The 18044-nt window shown below is 36.7% G+C and overlaps 1 long non-coding RNA gene across 1 annotated transcript; it reads right to left on the minus strand.

Annotated features, from left to right (window-relative positions):
* Nucleotides 1-3347: 3347 nt before the first annotated feature.
* On the minus strand, nucleotides 3348-17097 carry LOC138893365 (uncharacterized). The gene is made up of 2 exons (XR_011408729.1): nucleotides 16947-17097; nucleotides 3348-4229 (listed from the first exon to the last, which is right to left on the minus strand). It is a non-coding gene; the product is annotated as an uncharacterized lncRNA (long non-coding RNA).
* Between the last annotated feature and the right edge of the window lie 947 nt (nucleotides 17098-18044).

The following is an 18044-nucleotide window of genomic DNA, read 5'->3' on the forward strand; positions in this document are numbered from 1 at the left end:
TGGGCTGAGACCCGTATTTTAATGATTATGAGATGAGGTGTCACAAGGTGACTTTTATTTGAAAGGATTATATTCGAAATAATATCTATTTGAAGGAATAATATTAGAAAGAGATTTATGTGAAAGAATTTTATTCTTAAGAGTATTATTTGAGAAACATATAGGCGAAAGATTTATATTGGAAGGACTTGATTAATTGCTTGTACTTAAATTCATTATTTGTTGCGCAATATTTATGGTGTTCTTGTCGCCCTGCTGTGTATATCACTGGTTGATTATTGTTACCATTATTATTATTTGTTTTCTATTATTTATGTATACTATATTGCACAAGTTATTAGACCAGTGAGTGTCTCGACTGTACCTCGTCACTACTCCACTAAGGTTAGTCTTGATACTTATTGGGTACCGACCGTGGTGTACTCATACTACACTTCTGCACATTTTTATGCAGAGTCAGGTGTTGGAGATATCAGACTCGGACAGAGTTAAAGTGTGATCATAAGGATTCAAGGTAGAGCTGCTTGGTCGTCGCAATCCCTTGGAGTCTTTCCATTTTATTGTACTGTTAATTATTAATCAAACGAAATTGAGTATTCAATCCTTGAGATCATTCCATGTATTCAGTTAGAGTTCGTGACTCAATATTACCAGTTTTGGGAGGTTGTTATATTTGTAATTATTTCCATTGTTGGCTTATATATATATATAAAAAAAAGACGTGAATTATTATTATAATCGGCTTACCTAGTCTTAGAGACTAAGTGCCATCACGACGCCTGTGGTGGGATTTTGGATCGTGATAGACCCGTGCAACGACATCTAGTCTAATAGATTTGACAACATATAAAAACTTGATCGATACCCACTATTAGGGGTATGGTGGCAAAATGGTTCAAAAGAAAACAGTTAACCACCCATATTATCCACTAAAAAATGGATTGGATAATTGACTTTTTAAAAACGGGTTAAATATGGATAAAGAACCATATTATCCATTTAGAAAATGGATAACCAATGGATAACTAATGAGTTTAACTTTTATATTTCTAAAATCTTAAATTGGGGGTTCCTCAAGTTTGGGAGACTATGAATTCTCCCAAAAGTGATCATATTCAAGAAGTCATAGATAATATGGTTACTCATATTATCCGACGGTTAACCCGTTTTTTATCCGTATTAAATATGGGTTGGGTCGGACAATTTATCTTTTTTTCATTACCCGTTTTTTACCCATCTCATATCCGACCCGCCCCGCCTGTTTGCCACCCCTACCCATTATATTTAAATATATCTACCACCTTTTTATCCGTCATTCAGGATCTATTCGAAGCTAATTAACCTATAAATCATGAATGAAGGGTCAAAAGATGGTATGTAACGTTATTAAATTTATGTTTAGCGGTATCAAATTCTTTGTGTTTTCTCAAATCAATTAGATTGAGCAATAATTCTGGAAGTCTGCATCACTTATAACTTAATTATTTATTTGATAAGATTCTTGTTCTCATAACATCTTGTAAAGACAAACACATTAAATCGTATCAGTTACATTTCCAGAAGGTTGCAAAGTATATTTAGATATACAATTTGACAATTATGCTTTTCATCTTTTGGAGGCATCATGATCCAATAATCATCAATAAAATTTGCAAAAAGTAAATAATAATACCAAGGTAGGGCATCTCCAAGCTACGTTACAATTGAAAAAGAGAAAAAAAAAATCGCATTCTAATTGCAATAACTCACATGTCTTTTCTTACCACCTATTTAATTATATTGTTATAGAGTTATATTTTTAGTGTTCAAAAGGAAAATGAAGAAGTGTTCTATTAGGAAGCATGCTGTTTAACGAAGGGACTAAGGTGCGCGGTAACGTTTACTAGCTCCTAGGCTTGATTTGGCGATTTTGGGTTTAGGGCGAATATAAAAGTGGTTATTGTTTAAATTTCAAATAGTTTTTATTTTTACTATTAGTAATAAGGTATTTGTACGGGCTGATATTTTAGTACATGCAACATAGTTAATCGGAGAGATCCCCAAAGTTGAAAGTCAAAATAGCACGAGTTAGTCAATTTCGGATTGGTCATTCAAAAATAACCGACGTTTAACAAGTTATTAAAAAATAGTCACTATTTTGTTGCATTAGAGATCGGTCCAGCATAATATACTGGAGTTCGGTGCACCTATGTATGAACTTCCAGTTTATTATGCTGGACCGACATACTTTGTTGGCTCTAGTATAATATTCTGGAGTTAAATATACTGGAGTTCCAGCAGAGTATGGAGTTCCAGTATATTATATTGAAATTTCAGTATATTATGCTGGAGTATTTTTCGGATTTTGAACAGTGTTTTCGTTCAAATTTAAATTTATATAAAAAATGATTAAATTTCGATGACTTTTGAAACTGTGACTATTTTTGAATGACCATTTGTAAATCAGACTATTTTTTAATTTCTCCCTAAGTTGAAAGTGTGCTTATTTTAGCTCAATGCTTCCGTCTTTGAATGGCCCTGTCCAATCAATGAACTTCATCATAATCCCAAATTAATTGGACGTCATTTTACTGTCTATAACTTATACACTATATATGTCTACTTAAAATATTTGTGTATGAAATTGGATTTAACAGTTCCGAACTTCATATCATTGGGTTGGAAACTTTTAAATTTCAGCTTGAATTTATGGATTTGTAAACTGGCCAAATCTAACTTCAGATCTTCGGGTCTGAAGTTCGAATTGGTATGAAGTTATGCTTTAGCAATTTCAACTACAGACCGAAGGTTTGAAGTTTGAAATTTCAATTTCGTGATTATCAACTTTAGTTCTGCAGGTCTGAATTTGATTTCAAGACGGCTAAAGTTTAAAAACTATTTAAAGTCAGACTATTTTTTTTAAAACGTTCCTAATATGGCTTTTTCTACACTTCCCCTTACTAACAACGAAATTCATGCCAGAAATTAAAATGTATTACACTGCCGACTAGACTTCTTTTTTGAAGTGGATTTGATCAATAACAAACTTAAATTAAAGACTATTACAACTAAAGAAATAAGGTCAAATACATCGACCGCCCTTAAAGTTATCCACACTTTTTACTTATACACTCTATTTTAAGCCCGTTCCATTTGAATTCTCCAAGCACACCTCAAATGTGTCATTTGAACATAAAATTCTTAGGCAACCAAACACAAAAGGAGAGTGTAATTCACACGCAAGATTGACGAATAAGACATAAGACAAGTATATTTTACCTTAACCCCACCCGTCTGTCATCTTCCCCAATCACCCCTGGCCAATTTTTCCCCCTTCAAATTGCAGCAGCAAACGACCAATAAAATCATTAGCAGAAAAACAGAATATAATGCAATAGTTGAGGATAGTGAAATCAAACCCAATCTAAATGTACCAAAGATGGGGCTCAATCATAAAATCAACGAACATAAGCATGAAGGTTGTGGGAAAAATGAAAATCCGACCAAACCACAAAGTTGTCGAAAATGAAATTCCGACCGAATTAAAAGATGGTGGAGTTTCACCATATATTCTTAGATCTATAACCTGTAGACAAAAAGAAAATGAAAAAACGAGGAGAAGAAGACATCAATGTAAAAGGGTTGCCAAAAACTTGTTATTTCCGGTCAGATCCGCTCGAATCTAGCCGAATTTGATTCAAGTCACAGTTAACTGTTGAGAAAAAAATGAAAGTTCGTCGGAAAAAATAAAATCTAGTCGGACGAGTGAAAATGAGAGGGCTCTTGTCACAGTTCTTGTTCGTGTCATCCCATGGTGGAAGATAATGGAGAAGATGAGGTAGGCAGGTAGGGATGCTGCTACTTTTACGGCCAGAATTGCAGCGGCCAACCAGATCTTCAAAATGAGAACTTTATGATGGTGGCCAAATATGAAGGTGGTGATGGTGTGCACAGATCTAAAGAAGGATACAATTGTATTTGTGTGAACAAATCTAAAGAAAAATTGGGCTATGAAGATGGCCGGAAAATATTCCGCTACATTTTCCGACAAGAAATATGTGGTGCTTTTTTTTTGGAATGATTTCACGCGCTTGTAAAATGTGAGAAACACCTACCTTGTCATGTCATCATTTTTTGTTCAAATGAAACGGACTTAAGATAGAGTATCTAAGCGAAAAGTACGGACAACTTTAAGGGGTTGTCTGTGTATTTGGCCAAGAAATAATCCAGTTTCCCTCGTGACATTCGATCTTGAAATCCAAAATCAGAAGACAAGCTCTAGGTTCATAGGTTCTACAAGTCATGAGCAAGTATCTATTAGAGTCTTTAAGATCGGTATGATGACGTCCATACTTATCTTCGAGAGGCTACAAGGCATTTAGGGTAATTTGGCATCTTTCTTTCCTTATCGTGCATAATTGATTTAGCTTGAAACATAACTCTTTGAATTTCTTTCATGCATTCGTATACGCAAATGAGCGCTCGGTATCAACTATGCATCGCCGGCTTGTAATCCCATGAGCGAAGTTCGAGATGTGTATTCCGTGTTTTGGTGATGGGCCAGTCTGGAGGACTTGAGGCCATGGTTAGACCGCAACTTAAGCTCGGTAGCTTCAGTTGTAACATATACATTTGGACTCATATGTACGGTAATATCCCTACGAGTGGAATTTGTGGCTCGATGAGTGGTGGAATAGTTTTGTGATGAGTATGATGTAACTGCAGGATATGTTAAGACGATTTGAATGTGAAGAGAAGTGTTTCCTTGAAATGTAAAGGAAAGGCCATTGGGTGATCGATTTTTGTTTTGATATGACGTACAAGCTCGAGTATGAATGTTTTGAAGGATCTTTCACGTTGTTAAATTTTGGGACAAATTAAATTCTCATGTTTGGTTAGTGAGTTTGGACTCAGATAGACTAAGAGATTGCATAGTAATTATGATTGCGAAAGGGTATAACAAGATATAAATTTGAGGCTAAGTAGGTGGATTATCCCTTGCGGAGTAATCTACGTAGGTGTGTCCCTTATAATGTGAATGGAGAGTTTCTTTTCTGCCAACGGGGCATATGTATTTAGATTTGAATTTGGATCTGGTTGAGAAAGTTGACTCAAGTGTTAAGAGAATGAATGCGAGCTTAGCAGGACGATTGGGGTATTTTTATGGTTGGCGTTGTATGAGCTTGAGGAGAATTTTCGTTGAACTGACTGCATCATTATGACAATAATAGAGTATGAATATTGTGAGTCATCAAGTGTTTTAATCTATGGCTTTGAGCCAAGTGGGGGAGCCTACTACTGCTGGTTTAATTTCATGGTTACATGTCAAAGTTTTGTTTAGGTATGGAGTATACTTGGGAATCAGTGATGACTTGCAGAGGTGGAGTTCGAGAATGACTCGAGTAAGGAAATTTCTAGATACGGGTTATATTGCGCTTTATGAGTATATGCAAATCATGGGTTGAGTGAATTGTCATTTGTGAATAATGTAGTGCGCACGGAGTATGAATTTGATCGGCGGTCTTAAGGCAGGATTGCCTCTTTGAGTGATATTGTGCTAATGGGGCACGTGTCTTTCAGCCCATTTGGACGGTGTAATTTGGATTTAAACAAAGTGGGTGACTCTCAAGAAAGTTCTAATATTTCTTCGGACTTGTGTATGGATAAAGTCTGAGATCTACATTTGATGGTGCCGAGACTTACGGTATTTCTGTATGACTATAGATTCTGTATTTCATTATAAGAACAGGAAGAGGAACATTTTTAAATTTCACATAAGGTCTTTCAGAGTGGATGTCTCGGTTGTGGTGCTTTTGGGATACTTAAGAGGGAAATTCAGCAGCTTATGGGCCTTAGGGCATTGTTGTTCCATGCTAGGGTTCGTGGAGTGAGTTGTGGTTAAATATCGTGGTGTTTTAGCAAGTAGAAGTATCAATCTGAAGACGAATTCGGAAAGGACTCGGAGAAATAGGACAACTGGGTAGTGGGCTGGACCAGTACGGTAATGGTAGGATAGGTTCTTTGGGTAATCACGATGTGGTAAGAATTTATAGATATTTTGGTGGCAATATTCTTGGGTTTGGTGACCTGCGTGGCTAGGTCGAGTTAGAGGAATTCAGTTATGATAGCTTAGTTATGTGCAAATGGATTTCAAAGTGCTCTTGATAATTTCTACCATGGTTTGAGCCGAATATTTCCTACCGGTGAGGGGAACGTGTTGTGAATTGTGGCTTCCTCCTAGAAAGAAGCAAGAGAAAGGTTTCTAGCTAATAGGGTATGCAAATTGTTGATGACTCAAAGATGATAATGAGATTCTTGTGCTTGTCACATGATGGCATGATAGATGCGGTGTGTTGTGCGAGATTAAAATTTACATACACGAGGTGACCGTTCAATCTTGAAGGGAAGGTCCCGAATTTTGGACAACATGGTCAGCTTCAGATATTTAAATGAATGTTATAACTACTCGATAATCCATGAGAAGGGTGAACATTTTCAAAAGGCGCATTGTGTTTTGACTTCCGGATGTCATCGGTATTGCGATACGCACCAAGTTGATAGACTGCTGATATTCAAATTATTGATATGTGACACGGAAGAATTATGAAAATATTCCTAGTGGGATGATTAGGCATGAAGGATGTGATAGTCATTCGAGTGCTGGAGTTGTTATCAGTTACGATGGTTCATGTGTTTTATGAATTTGGGAAAACTAGGAGTTCTCAGAAGCATATTGTTTCAGGGATGTGGCCTGTTTGAGGTGAGTATTTTATTTAAACTCAGTGGAGGCACTAGTTGTGTTAATTATTTGTGATGACTACGCACTACGAGTGCGTATATATATATATATATATATATGTGTGTGTGTGTGTGTGTGTGTGTGAGAGAGAGAGAGAGAGAGAGAGAGAGAGTGAGGTTTGGGCCCATGTGCGGGCATCGGGGCAAGTATTCAGATTCGGGAAACTGTTTTGACTATGATATGCCTAGAGTTGACGGTTAAGCGTAACGTTATGACATTTCTATTATTCGTACCTTTGTTGAGAACTATTTGGGTTATACTTGAGGTTACAAAGAGGCTAATTCCCCGAATTAACTAGGTAGTTAGTATTTCTATGTTAACTTTCGATTATAGTTGTGATAACACACTTTGCACATGCCTACTCTATGGCATGTTATTTATACCAGTCCAGGAGCATGCGAATTTTACTTCATTATCATATACATGTGTACTTACTTGATTACTGTTCTAAGATATGCTTGGACTGGAGGCTTGTGACCATGCCAGGCAGATTAGGTTATTGACACGTGAGTTGTACGTGCAACATATGAGTTGTCTGTGCGGGTGATGATTATTTGAGATCTAGGAGAGCTGGTTGCTGTTATTAAATTCGAGTGTCTTGGTTCTACTATATATAATGAGCTCATAACATTTCAGTTGTAGTAATGCTTGTTGAACTTGCAATACGATTCTCAACTTTGAGACATCTTCCATTTTGGGTACAAGATTGCGCAGTTGTGTATTGAGTTGTATTGTTTTGGCATGTCAATGGGATAGTTGTGTTAAATAATATAAGGTCATTGGACCTAGAATGGGTACTATCAGGTTTGATTACGGTATATTGGGAGGATAATATTGAAAGTCGACTTAGAAAGTGATTATGGTTCTGGTTGGGGCGAGAGAGCTCCATAACTTGTTGATTTGTTAAGGTGTTATGAGATATCGCGTGTTTCTTTCATTATTAGCAATGTACGAAGGTTTTAGAATGAGGTTTTGTTTGATATGGGGTTTAATACCAATACCAGGTTTGTTTTGAGTAGTTACTGTGATCGAGAATGGTGTTGCGAGTATGTGAGTTATGTGGTATGTTATGCGATTATATCTAGAGTTATGGCTATAGCTTGATACAATTTTTTCATACTTATACAATGTATAGATGCGAGATTCGGGTCATGAAAAAGAAATTTTGAATGTTGGAAATTGAATTCCAAGGGTTATGGGCAAAGGTTGAAATAATGATCTTCAATTACATGGTATTGTTAGGCCTATATGGAATAGGGTAGCGTGGGATCATCCCGGGTATGTGCATGGTAAGATGGAATAGTGATGAGACGGCTTGGAAATAACTTTTGACCCGTTCGAGGACGAATGTATGTTTAAGTGGGATAGAATGTAATGACCCAACCGGTTGTTTTGAGTATTACAACCCCGTTCCCCCATTTACTACTCAATTTATGCTTTATAGTTGTTGTATGACTTACCAGGGTAATTGGTTCGGGTCCGAAAGGATTTCGAAGTGAAATGAGACACTTAGCCTCATAATAGAAAGCTTAAGTTGGAAAAGTCGATCGGATGTCAACTTATATGTAAACGACCTGGGATTTGAATTTTTATGATTCCAATAGCTCCGTATGGTAATTTTGGACTTAGGAGAGTGTCCAGAAAGTTATTTGGAGGTCCGTAATGGAATTAGGCTTGAAATGGCGAAAGTTGAATTTTTGGGAAGTTTGACTGGGGAGTTAACCTTTTGATATCGGGGGTCGGAATCAGATTCTGGAAATTGGAATAGCTTCGTTATGTCATTTATGACTTGTGTGAAAAATGTGAAGTCATTCCGGATTGATTTGATATGTTTCGACACAAGATATAGAATTTAAAATTTTCAAAGTTCATTAGGCTTGAATTGGAGTATGATTTGTTATTTTTACGTTGTTTGATGTAATTTGAGACCTCGAGTATGTCCATGTTATGTTATGGGACTTGTCGGTATATTTGGACGGGGTCCCGAGCGGCTCGGGTGAGTATCGAACGAGGTTTAGAGCATTTTGGAAGTTTTGGCTAAGGATAGAATTGTTCTGGTTCTGTTGTGACCGCACCTGCGGAGTGTTGGGTGCAGGTGCAGAGCTGCAAAAGCGGCAGTGCCATCGCAGAAGCGTGAAGGGAGCTGGGCGTGAGGACCGCAAATGCGGTTCATGTGCACAGAAGCGGACACCGCAAATGCGACCATGGCCATCACAGAAGAGGCCTGGCTCGCAAATGCACGCATATTTCCATGGAAGCAAGGGTCGCAAATGCGACCTCTTGTCTGCAGATGCCGAAGTCACTGGGGAAGAAGGTTAAATTCGGGGTTTCGTAATTTTTCACCCATTTTCGGACCTTGGAGCTTGGTTTGGGCGATTATGGAGAGGAAGTTTTCCACACAACTTGGGGTAAGTGTTCTTGACTCCCTTGTGATTATATTTCATGAATCCATCTTCATTTTTAGCAATTAGTTGATGAATTTAAATAGGAAATTGGTGGTGTTGGCCTAAAGTTTCATAATATGAATTTTTGAGTTTTGAACGTCGATTTGGAGTCGGAATTGAATGAAATTAGTATGGTCGGAATTTTTGGAGTGTAATTTCAGATTTTGTGGAAATATATTAGTATTTTGATATGGAATTAATTCCTATAAATTGTGTGGACTAAATCAAATTTATTGTGGCTAGATTCGAGTCGTTCAGGAGTTGATACACGCATAATGGGATTTCTGGAGCATTGTTTAGCTTGCTCACCATTGGATTCGTCTTGTTCGAGGTATGTAACTCTTCTAATCTTGGAACTGAGGGTATGAACCATGAATATACGTATTATGTGAATTGTTTGGAGGTGACGCACATGCTAGGTGACGGGTGTGTGGGCGGACACTATAGAAATTGTGACGTAATTGTTCCTTGGAATTTTTGTAGTCAAATAATCATGGCATTTTCCATGCAGTTTTATGTGTTAAAGAAATTGAGCTGAGAATCATATTAAAAATCACGCGAGGCTATGTGCTAGTATTATTGAGACCCACACATGTCATATTGCTGTGAATTATTTTTTTAAATTGAAATTTCACACTCAGTCATATTCATTTTATTGCATATCATATCTTAGTCTCTGTTATTTATTGATACATCATATCATCATTTTCAGGCTATTTTCATGACATTTTGATCCCATGAGAGAGGGACTGGAGAGATTGATGACTGAGGGAGACCGAGTGCCTCACTGTGAGGATAGTATTATGTGGATCGTGGCTGCCCACATGCAGCAAGCCTTATAGGCTCTATATAGCGCTTGGGCTGAAGGAGCCTCTACGGAGTCTACACACCCCCCAGTGAGTGCGGTTGATATTATTGAGGGATGGATCTACCCTAGACATGGATCTTGTCCAAAGTATTATATACCTGGAGATGGATCTTCTCCACGAGTTGGATTGGCCTTACTCGGTACCGAGTGATTGATGATCAGTTGATGTGCATATTCCGGGATGGATCTTACCTGGGCCGGATTGGCCATATATAGTACCGAGTGATTGGGCATGATGAGTGGAATGTATGAGAAAATGAGATTGAGTACTCTGAGAGTGTGAGTACATGAGTTCATCTTTGAGATACATTGCATTGACATGCACACATGACATACAAGCATAGAGATGTATTTTTCTCATGCTGTACGGTATCACATCATTCATGATTTCTCTTACATATTGACAGATGGGCATAATGATGCATTTGTTTTACACTAGTTATCTGGAAAGAAAATGAAATATCTTATTTATTATTGAAAGGATTTTGAGAAAATTATTATTTTCAAACTTATTCAAATTTTTGGCAATTCCAGTAAACGATTTGGGTTTTCATTGATGTACTTGAAAGGCAGAACTATTTCAGAACTCATGTTTTTGTTGAGCATTTGATTGTTGAGTTACTTCTAGTATTACTTGTTTTATGTTGTTATGAACTATTGTTGGTTATTGAAGTTGTAACCCGACCTTGGTACAAGCTCGTCACTACTTTCAACCTAAGGTTAGGTTTGTTACTTATTGAGTTCATGAGGTCGGTTGTACTCATACTATATTTCTGCACCTTGCGTGCAGATATTGGCTGCTAATGTTGTTGTGTTCGTTGAGTGCTGGATATGAAGATGTACCTGCGTTCCGGTTGTAGCTGCCTCTTGTTCATGGTAGCCTTAGATTCATAAAACTCTATTTATGTACTTTTCAAACAGATGAGGTATTACTTCATACTAGCTTTGTATACTCTATTCTTAGAAGCTCATGATTTGTACTACCAGTTCTTGGGAAAATGTATTAGTTTTATATATTTTCTTTTAATTAATTGCCTTATTAATTATTTTAGAATCGGATAGTTGGTAATTGGCTTACCTAGCGGGTTGGGTTAAGTGCCATCACGACTAGTTGGATTTTGGGTCGTGACACTTGGTGTCGGGAACACATCCCATTTCTATTCCTCCGTATCGTATGACACCAGTTAAATTGAAAGAACAACGAAACCTACCAAACCACGTCTGATTGACCTCAAATTTAACACACACGTCAAAAATGACACCACGAACCTATTCCAACTTCCGGAAATCCAATCCGACCTCGATATCAAAATTTTCACTGCCGGTCAAAATCGCCAAAATTCCAATTTTCGCCAATTCAAGCCTAATTCTACTACGGATCACAAAATCACATTTCGGACGCGCTACTACATCCAAAATCACCTAACTGAGCTAACTAAATCATAAAAATTCAAATCCGAGGTCATATTCCCACAAGCCGACATCCGATCGACTTTTCCAACTTAAGTTGCAGGGTCGGATTAAGAGACTAACTGTCTCAATTCACTCCAAAATTACTTCGGGCCCGAACCAACCAACCCGGTACGACATAATATAACTGTAAAGCACAAAAGAAGCAAAATTGGGGAAACAGGACTATACCACTTGAAATAAACGGCCAGGTCATTACATTCAGGATTTCTACAATGTCAAGGTGGGGGGAATTGGTAAAGAAAGTGAAGGGTTGTACTTGCTGAAAGGAAGAGGAGTAAAAATATTAGTAGCAACTGTTAGAAATGAAGGTAGAGCAGGAGATTCAATCTAAATGTGGCACATGAGGTTAGGACATGCTTCAACACCAGTCTTACATCACATTCCATTTCTAAAGAATAAAGTAGATAGTAGTTTACATAAAGTGTTCTGTATGCCCTATGGCAGAGCAGTCTAGGCTTGCTTTTCCTGATAGTGAACAAAAGAGAACTAAAGCATTTGAAATAGTACATATGGATGTTTGGGGGACATAGAGAGTGCCAACTCATGATAGAAAATATTACTTTCTTACTGTTGTAGATGACTACTCAAGGGCAACTTGGATATTTCTAATGCAATTGAAGAGTGAGACCATTATATTCTTGAAATAGTTTATGTGTATGATTAAGAATCAGTTTGATACCTCTGTTAAGGTGATTAGAACAGACAATGGAACTGAATTCTTTAACAACCAATAGAACACCATTCTCCAAGATCAGGGAGTGATTCATTAGAGTACTTGTGCCTATACTCCATAACAAAATAGAGTTGTGGAGAGAAACCAGATACACATATTAGATACTGCAAGGTCATTAAAATTTAAAGCAAATTTACCGAAAAGATTTTGGGGTGAGTGAGTACAAACTGCTACCGACATCATAAATATGTTGCCTTCTAAAGTGTTGAGTGGTAGGAGTCCTTATGAACTTTTACACAAAAGAAAATCATCACTTGCTCATTTAAGAGTTTTTGGTTGCTTGTGCTATGCTACAAACTTAGTAAAGGAGGACAAATTTGCACCTAAGGCCAAGAAAGTAGTCCTGTTAGGTAACTCTTCTACACAAAAGGGATATAGGCTACTGGATTTGGAAACTAACTATTTTTTTGTTAGCAGGGATGTCACTTTCAGAGAATTTGTTTTTCCTTTCAAAGAATCACAAATGCAGATCAATCCACACATAGTGATGCAGAACCAAGAAGATTTTCTGTGTCTGTAGCAGGTTAATAGACCTATTGTAGAAGCAAACAACCTTGAAGAGCATGATCAAGGAACTGAAATGCATGCCCCAATTGTCTCCTTAGATCAAACAGCTGAGCCTGCAGCTGAGAATCCATCATACCAACCTGTAGCTGGTGAAAGGGAAGAACACACTCTAGAACAACTGGAAGGAGAGCTTGTATCCACAGTACCTGAAAGCTTAGTTGAGGAGTCAACAATTTTTGCTGAAGAAAATATGATTGTTCCTACCTTGTAAGGAATACCAACATCTGATGGACCCTCTACTGCAGACATTAAGCAATCCACTAGAGCCAAACAATCACCTATATGGATGAAAGATTATGATACAATGAAGCCAAAATACTCGCAATGTGCCTATTCTCTTTCTCACTACTTATACTATGACAATGTCAATCAGAAGTACTGAGATTACTTGCATGCCTTCTCAGTGATGAATGAGCCGCATTCATCCATAGAAGTAGTAAAATACAAGAAGTGGATAGATGCAATGCAACAAGAAGTGAAAGCTTTGGAGGATAACAGGACATGAGAGGTAGTTACCTTACCTACTGGGAAATCTACAATTGGTTCTAAGTGGGTGTATAAGATCAAATATAAGTCAAATGGAGAAGTAGAAATATTAAAGGTAAGGCTTGTAGCAAAAAGATACAATCAACAAGAAGGTTTGGATTATCATGAGACCTTCCCTCCAGTTGCCAAAATGGTGACTGTGAGGTCTGTCATAGCTATTGCATCATCTAGAGATTGGAAACTTCATAAAATGGATGTGTTTAATGCATTTCTCCAAGGAGATCTATATGAACAAGTTTACATGGACTTGCCACAGGGATTTTAAAAGCAGGGGGAGACAAAGGTGTGCAGATTACTAAAGTCCTTATATGGACTTAAGAAAGCTTCAAGGCAGTGGAACCTGAAGCTCACAGAATCACTGCTAAATGCAGGTTTTCATCAAAGTGCTTTTGATTACTCCTTGTTCACCAAGAGATCTGGAAATGACATTATCATAATTCTCATATATGTATATGATCTATTCATTACTGGTAGCAGCATCACCATAATTGATGAGGCTAAGAAAGTTATGCATCAACAATTCAAAAGTTGGGATGCAAGTAGATGATCCTATGGTAGATCTCACAGGATATCAAAAGCTCATAGGCAAGCTTTTGTATCTAACAATCACTCGATACATAAGCTATGTTGTGCAGACCCTTAGCCAGTTCATGCAAGCTCCAAAGAAGTCTCACATGGATGCAGCTATTAGGGTGTTTAGGTATTTGAAGGCAGCACCTGGCATGGGAGTTCTGATGCACAAGGAACCCAAAGATACATTGCTGGGATTCTGTGATTTAGACTGGGTAGCCCTGTCACTAGAAGATAAGTTAGTGGGTATGTAGTGAAGTTTGGAAACTCTTAAATTTCCTGAAAATCAAAGAAACAACCTACAGTGTCCAGGAGCAGTGCAGAAGCAGAGTATAGGAGTATGGCATCTGCAGTTGCAAAAATTGTATGGCTCACTGGACTCTTCCATGAATTAGGAATCACATTGCAAAAGCTAGTTCCTCTTTATTCTGACAGTAAAGCTGCAATGAAAATTGCAACAAACCCCATATTTCATGAGAGAATCAAACATATCGAAATTGATTGTCATTTCATCCGATAGAAGATCAAGCAAGGGCTCTTGGAGACTAAGTATGTGCACACTAAGGACCAACAGGCAGATCTGTTGACCAAAGGATTGAGTTTAGGACAACATCACTACTTACTTGGCAAGCATGGAGTGTTAAACATTTTACACCCTCCAACTTGAGGGGGAGTGTTGGAGTGCTGTGTATATACATTAGTTAGTATAGGGGTCAATTTGTACATGTTAGAAGTTAGAGGTATACATTAGTTATTTAGCATTGTATTAACATATTAGTTGGTAGTTTGTTATAAATATCCGCACAAAGCTCCCATTTACGGTTAATGAGAATGAGCGATATTTTAGTGTTCAAAAGGAAAATGAAGAAGTGTTCTATTAGGAAGCATGCTGTTTAACGAAGGGACTAAGGTGCGCGGTAACGTTTACTAGCTCCTAGGCTTGATTTGGGGATTTTGGGTTTAGGGCGAATATAAAAGTGGTTATTGTTTAAATTTCAAATAGTTTTTATTTTTACTATTAGTAATCAGGTATTTGTACGGGCTGATATTTTAGTACATGCAACATAGTTAATCGGAGAGATCCCCAAAGTTGAAAGTGTGCTTATTTTAGCTCAATGCTTCCGTCTTTGAATGGCCCTATCCAATCAATGAACTTCATCATAATCCCAAATTAATTGGACGTCATTTTACTTTGTCTATAACGTAAACACTATATATGTCTATTTAAAATATTTGTGTATGAAATTAAATTTAACAGATCCGAACTTCATATCATTGGGTTGGAAACTTCTAAATTTCAGCTTGAATGTTTGGATTTGTAAAACTGGCCAAATCTAACTTCAGATCTTCGGGTCTGAAGTTCGAATTGGTATGAAGTTATGCTTTAGCAATTTCAACTTCAGACCGAAGGTTTGAAGTTTGAAATTTCAATTTCGTAATTATCAACTTTAGTTCTGCATGTCTGAATTTGATTTCAAGACGGCTAAAGTTTAAAAACTATTTAAAGTTAGAGTATTTTTTTTAAAATGGTCCTAATATGGCTTTTTCTACACTTCCCCTTACTAACAACGAAATTCATGCCAGAAATTAAAATGTATTACATTGCCGACTAGACTTCTTTTTTGAAGTGGATTTGATCAATAACAAACTTAAATTAAAGACTACTACAACTAAAGAAATAAGGTCAAATGCATCACAACCCTTAAAGTTATTCGCACTTTTCACTTAAAGTTATTTCGCACTTTTCACTTAAAGTTATTCGCACTTTTCACTTAGACACTCTATTAAGGTCGTTCCATTTGAACATTCCACGCACAACTCAAATGTGTCATTTGAACACAAAATTCTTAGGCAACCAAACACAAAAGGAGAGTGTAATTCACAGGCAAGATTGACGAATAAGACATAAGACACGTATATTTTACCTTAACCCCACCCGTCCGTCATCTTCCCCAATCACCCTGGCCATTTCCCCCCCTTCAAATTGTAGCAGCAAACGATCAATAAAATCATTAACAGAAAAATAGAATATAATGTAATAGTTGAGGATAGTGAAATCAAACCCAATCTAAATGTACCAAAGATGGGACTCAATCATAAAATCAACGAACATAAGCATGAAGGTTGTCGGAAAAATGAAAATCCGACCAAACCACAAAGTTGCCGGAAATAAAATTCCGACCGAATTAAAAGATGGTGGAGTTTCACCATATGTTCTTAGATCTATAACCTGTAGACAAAAAGAAAAAGAAAAAATGAGGAGAAGAAGACATCAATGCAAAAGGGTCGCTAAAAACTTGTTATTTCCGGTCAGATCCGCTCGAATCTAGCCGAATTTGATTCAAGTCACAGTTAACTGTTGAGAAAAAAATGAAAGTTCGTCGGAAAAAATAAAATCTCGTCGGACGAGTGAAAATGAGAGGGCTCTTGCCACAGTTTTTGTTCGTGTCATCCCATGGTGGAAGATAATGGAAAACATGAGGTAGGCAGGTAGGGATGCTGCTACTTTTACGGCCAGAATTGCAGCGGCCAACTAAATCTTCAAAATGAGAACTTTATGATGGTGGCCAAATATGAAGGTGGTGATGGTGTGCACAGATCTAAAGAAGGATACAATTGTATTGGTGTGAACAAATCTAAAGAAAAATTGGGCTATGAAGATGGCCGGAAAATATTCCGCTACATTATCCGACAAAAAATATGTGGTGTTTTTTTTTTTTGGAATGCTTTTGCATTTTGTGTTCAAATGATACTGTTCAAAAAACGGACTTAAGATAGAATATTTAAGCGAAAAGTACGGACAACTTTGGACAAGAAATAATCCAGCTTCCCTCGTGACATTCGATCTTGAAACCCAAAATCAGAAGATGAAGAAATTAAACATTGTCAAAGGATTGAGGTTGCCCTGTGAAAGATATAAATCTTTATTCATGCATGATTCATCCAATTATAAAATGTCATTCTTACCCATTCATTTGAACGATGAAAACAGCCAGCAAAACCACCCACCACGCCAATCGCCATAATTGAACTTATTCTTGAGCTCTTCCTATTCTTCTTTTTAAATGCTGATGCTGATAATAAGAACTAAAATTTCTAAGTGTTAAGTAGTTATAGGAAGAACCTGAGATATAGAATATGCTTTGGTAATTCCTTTTCCCAACGGTTTTAAAATAGTATCTTCCAAAGCGTATGCAGCGGCAGCCACCTCCATTGCTCCACATTTGATGCACTATACTTTCTAGTTTGTCCTTCCCTATATATATATATATATATATATACTAGTTTATATGTATGTGCCCCGCAAGTGTAACAATAGACGTGCGTAATAACAAAGATAAAATTTGTAAATATACTAATTACTAGTGTTAATGTCATGCACCTTATGATACAAAAGATTACTACTATTAGCTAATTCATTTTCTTATCACTATACTTTTCTTAATTAAATGGAGAAAATAGACAAGGAAGACTTTCATTCACATGAGAAGATTTAATAGATTGAATCATGAAAATTTGCTTCATTTTGTGTCTTTTTACTGTACGAAGGAGGAGAAATATTTGATCTTATATAGTCAATATGTGAAACTTATGTTGCGTGTTTTTTAGATTTTTTTCTTGTGTGTTTCTTGTGTATTGACTTGAATTAATTTGTTTATTACTTTCGGCACGTGTGTCCAAATCCGATTCCATTACAATGCGCGAAATACCTACAATATATAAGTAAAAGCTGCAAAATATTATGTAATAGTTGAAAATTAATATTCTTACACTAACATTAGTTGAAATAACACAAACCATTAATCTCTATAGATATACAATTTAAACATAATACTACTTCAATGTAAAAGACTTTGGTATCTAAAACTAAAAATTACGCCGAAAAATAAAGAAGTACGACACAAAATCAATTACAATAAAAGTTAAGATGTCATTATTTTTCTCTCTAATTCATATACATGACCCTAAAGCATTACTCAATTACGAAAAATGGGAACTTACTCAATTACGAAAAATGAGAACAATAGAGAGAACTAATAATACCTTTGGAGAAAATTGCTTCGT

This window comes from Nicotiana tomentosiformis, chromosome 6 (assembly GCF_000390325.3).
Source record: "Nicotiana tomentosiformis chromosome 6, ASM39032v3, whole genome shotgun sequence".
In the NCBI taxonomy this organism is placed as follows: domain Eukaryota; kingdom Viridiplantae; phylum Streptophyta; class Magnoliopsida; order Solanales; family Solanaceae; genus Nicotiana; species Nicotiana tomentosiformis.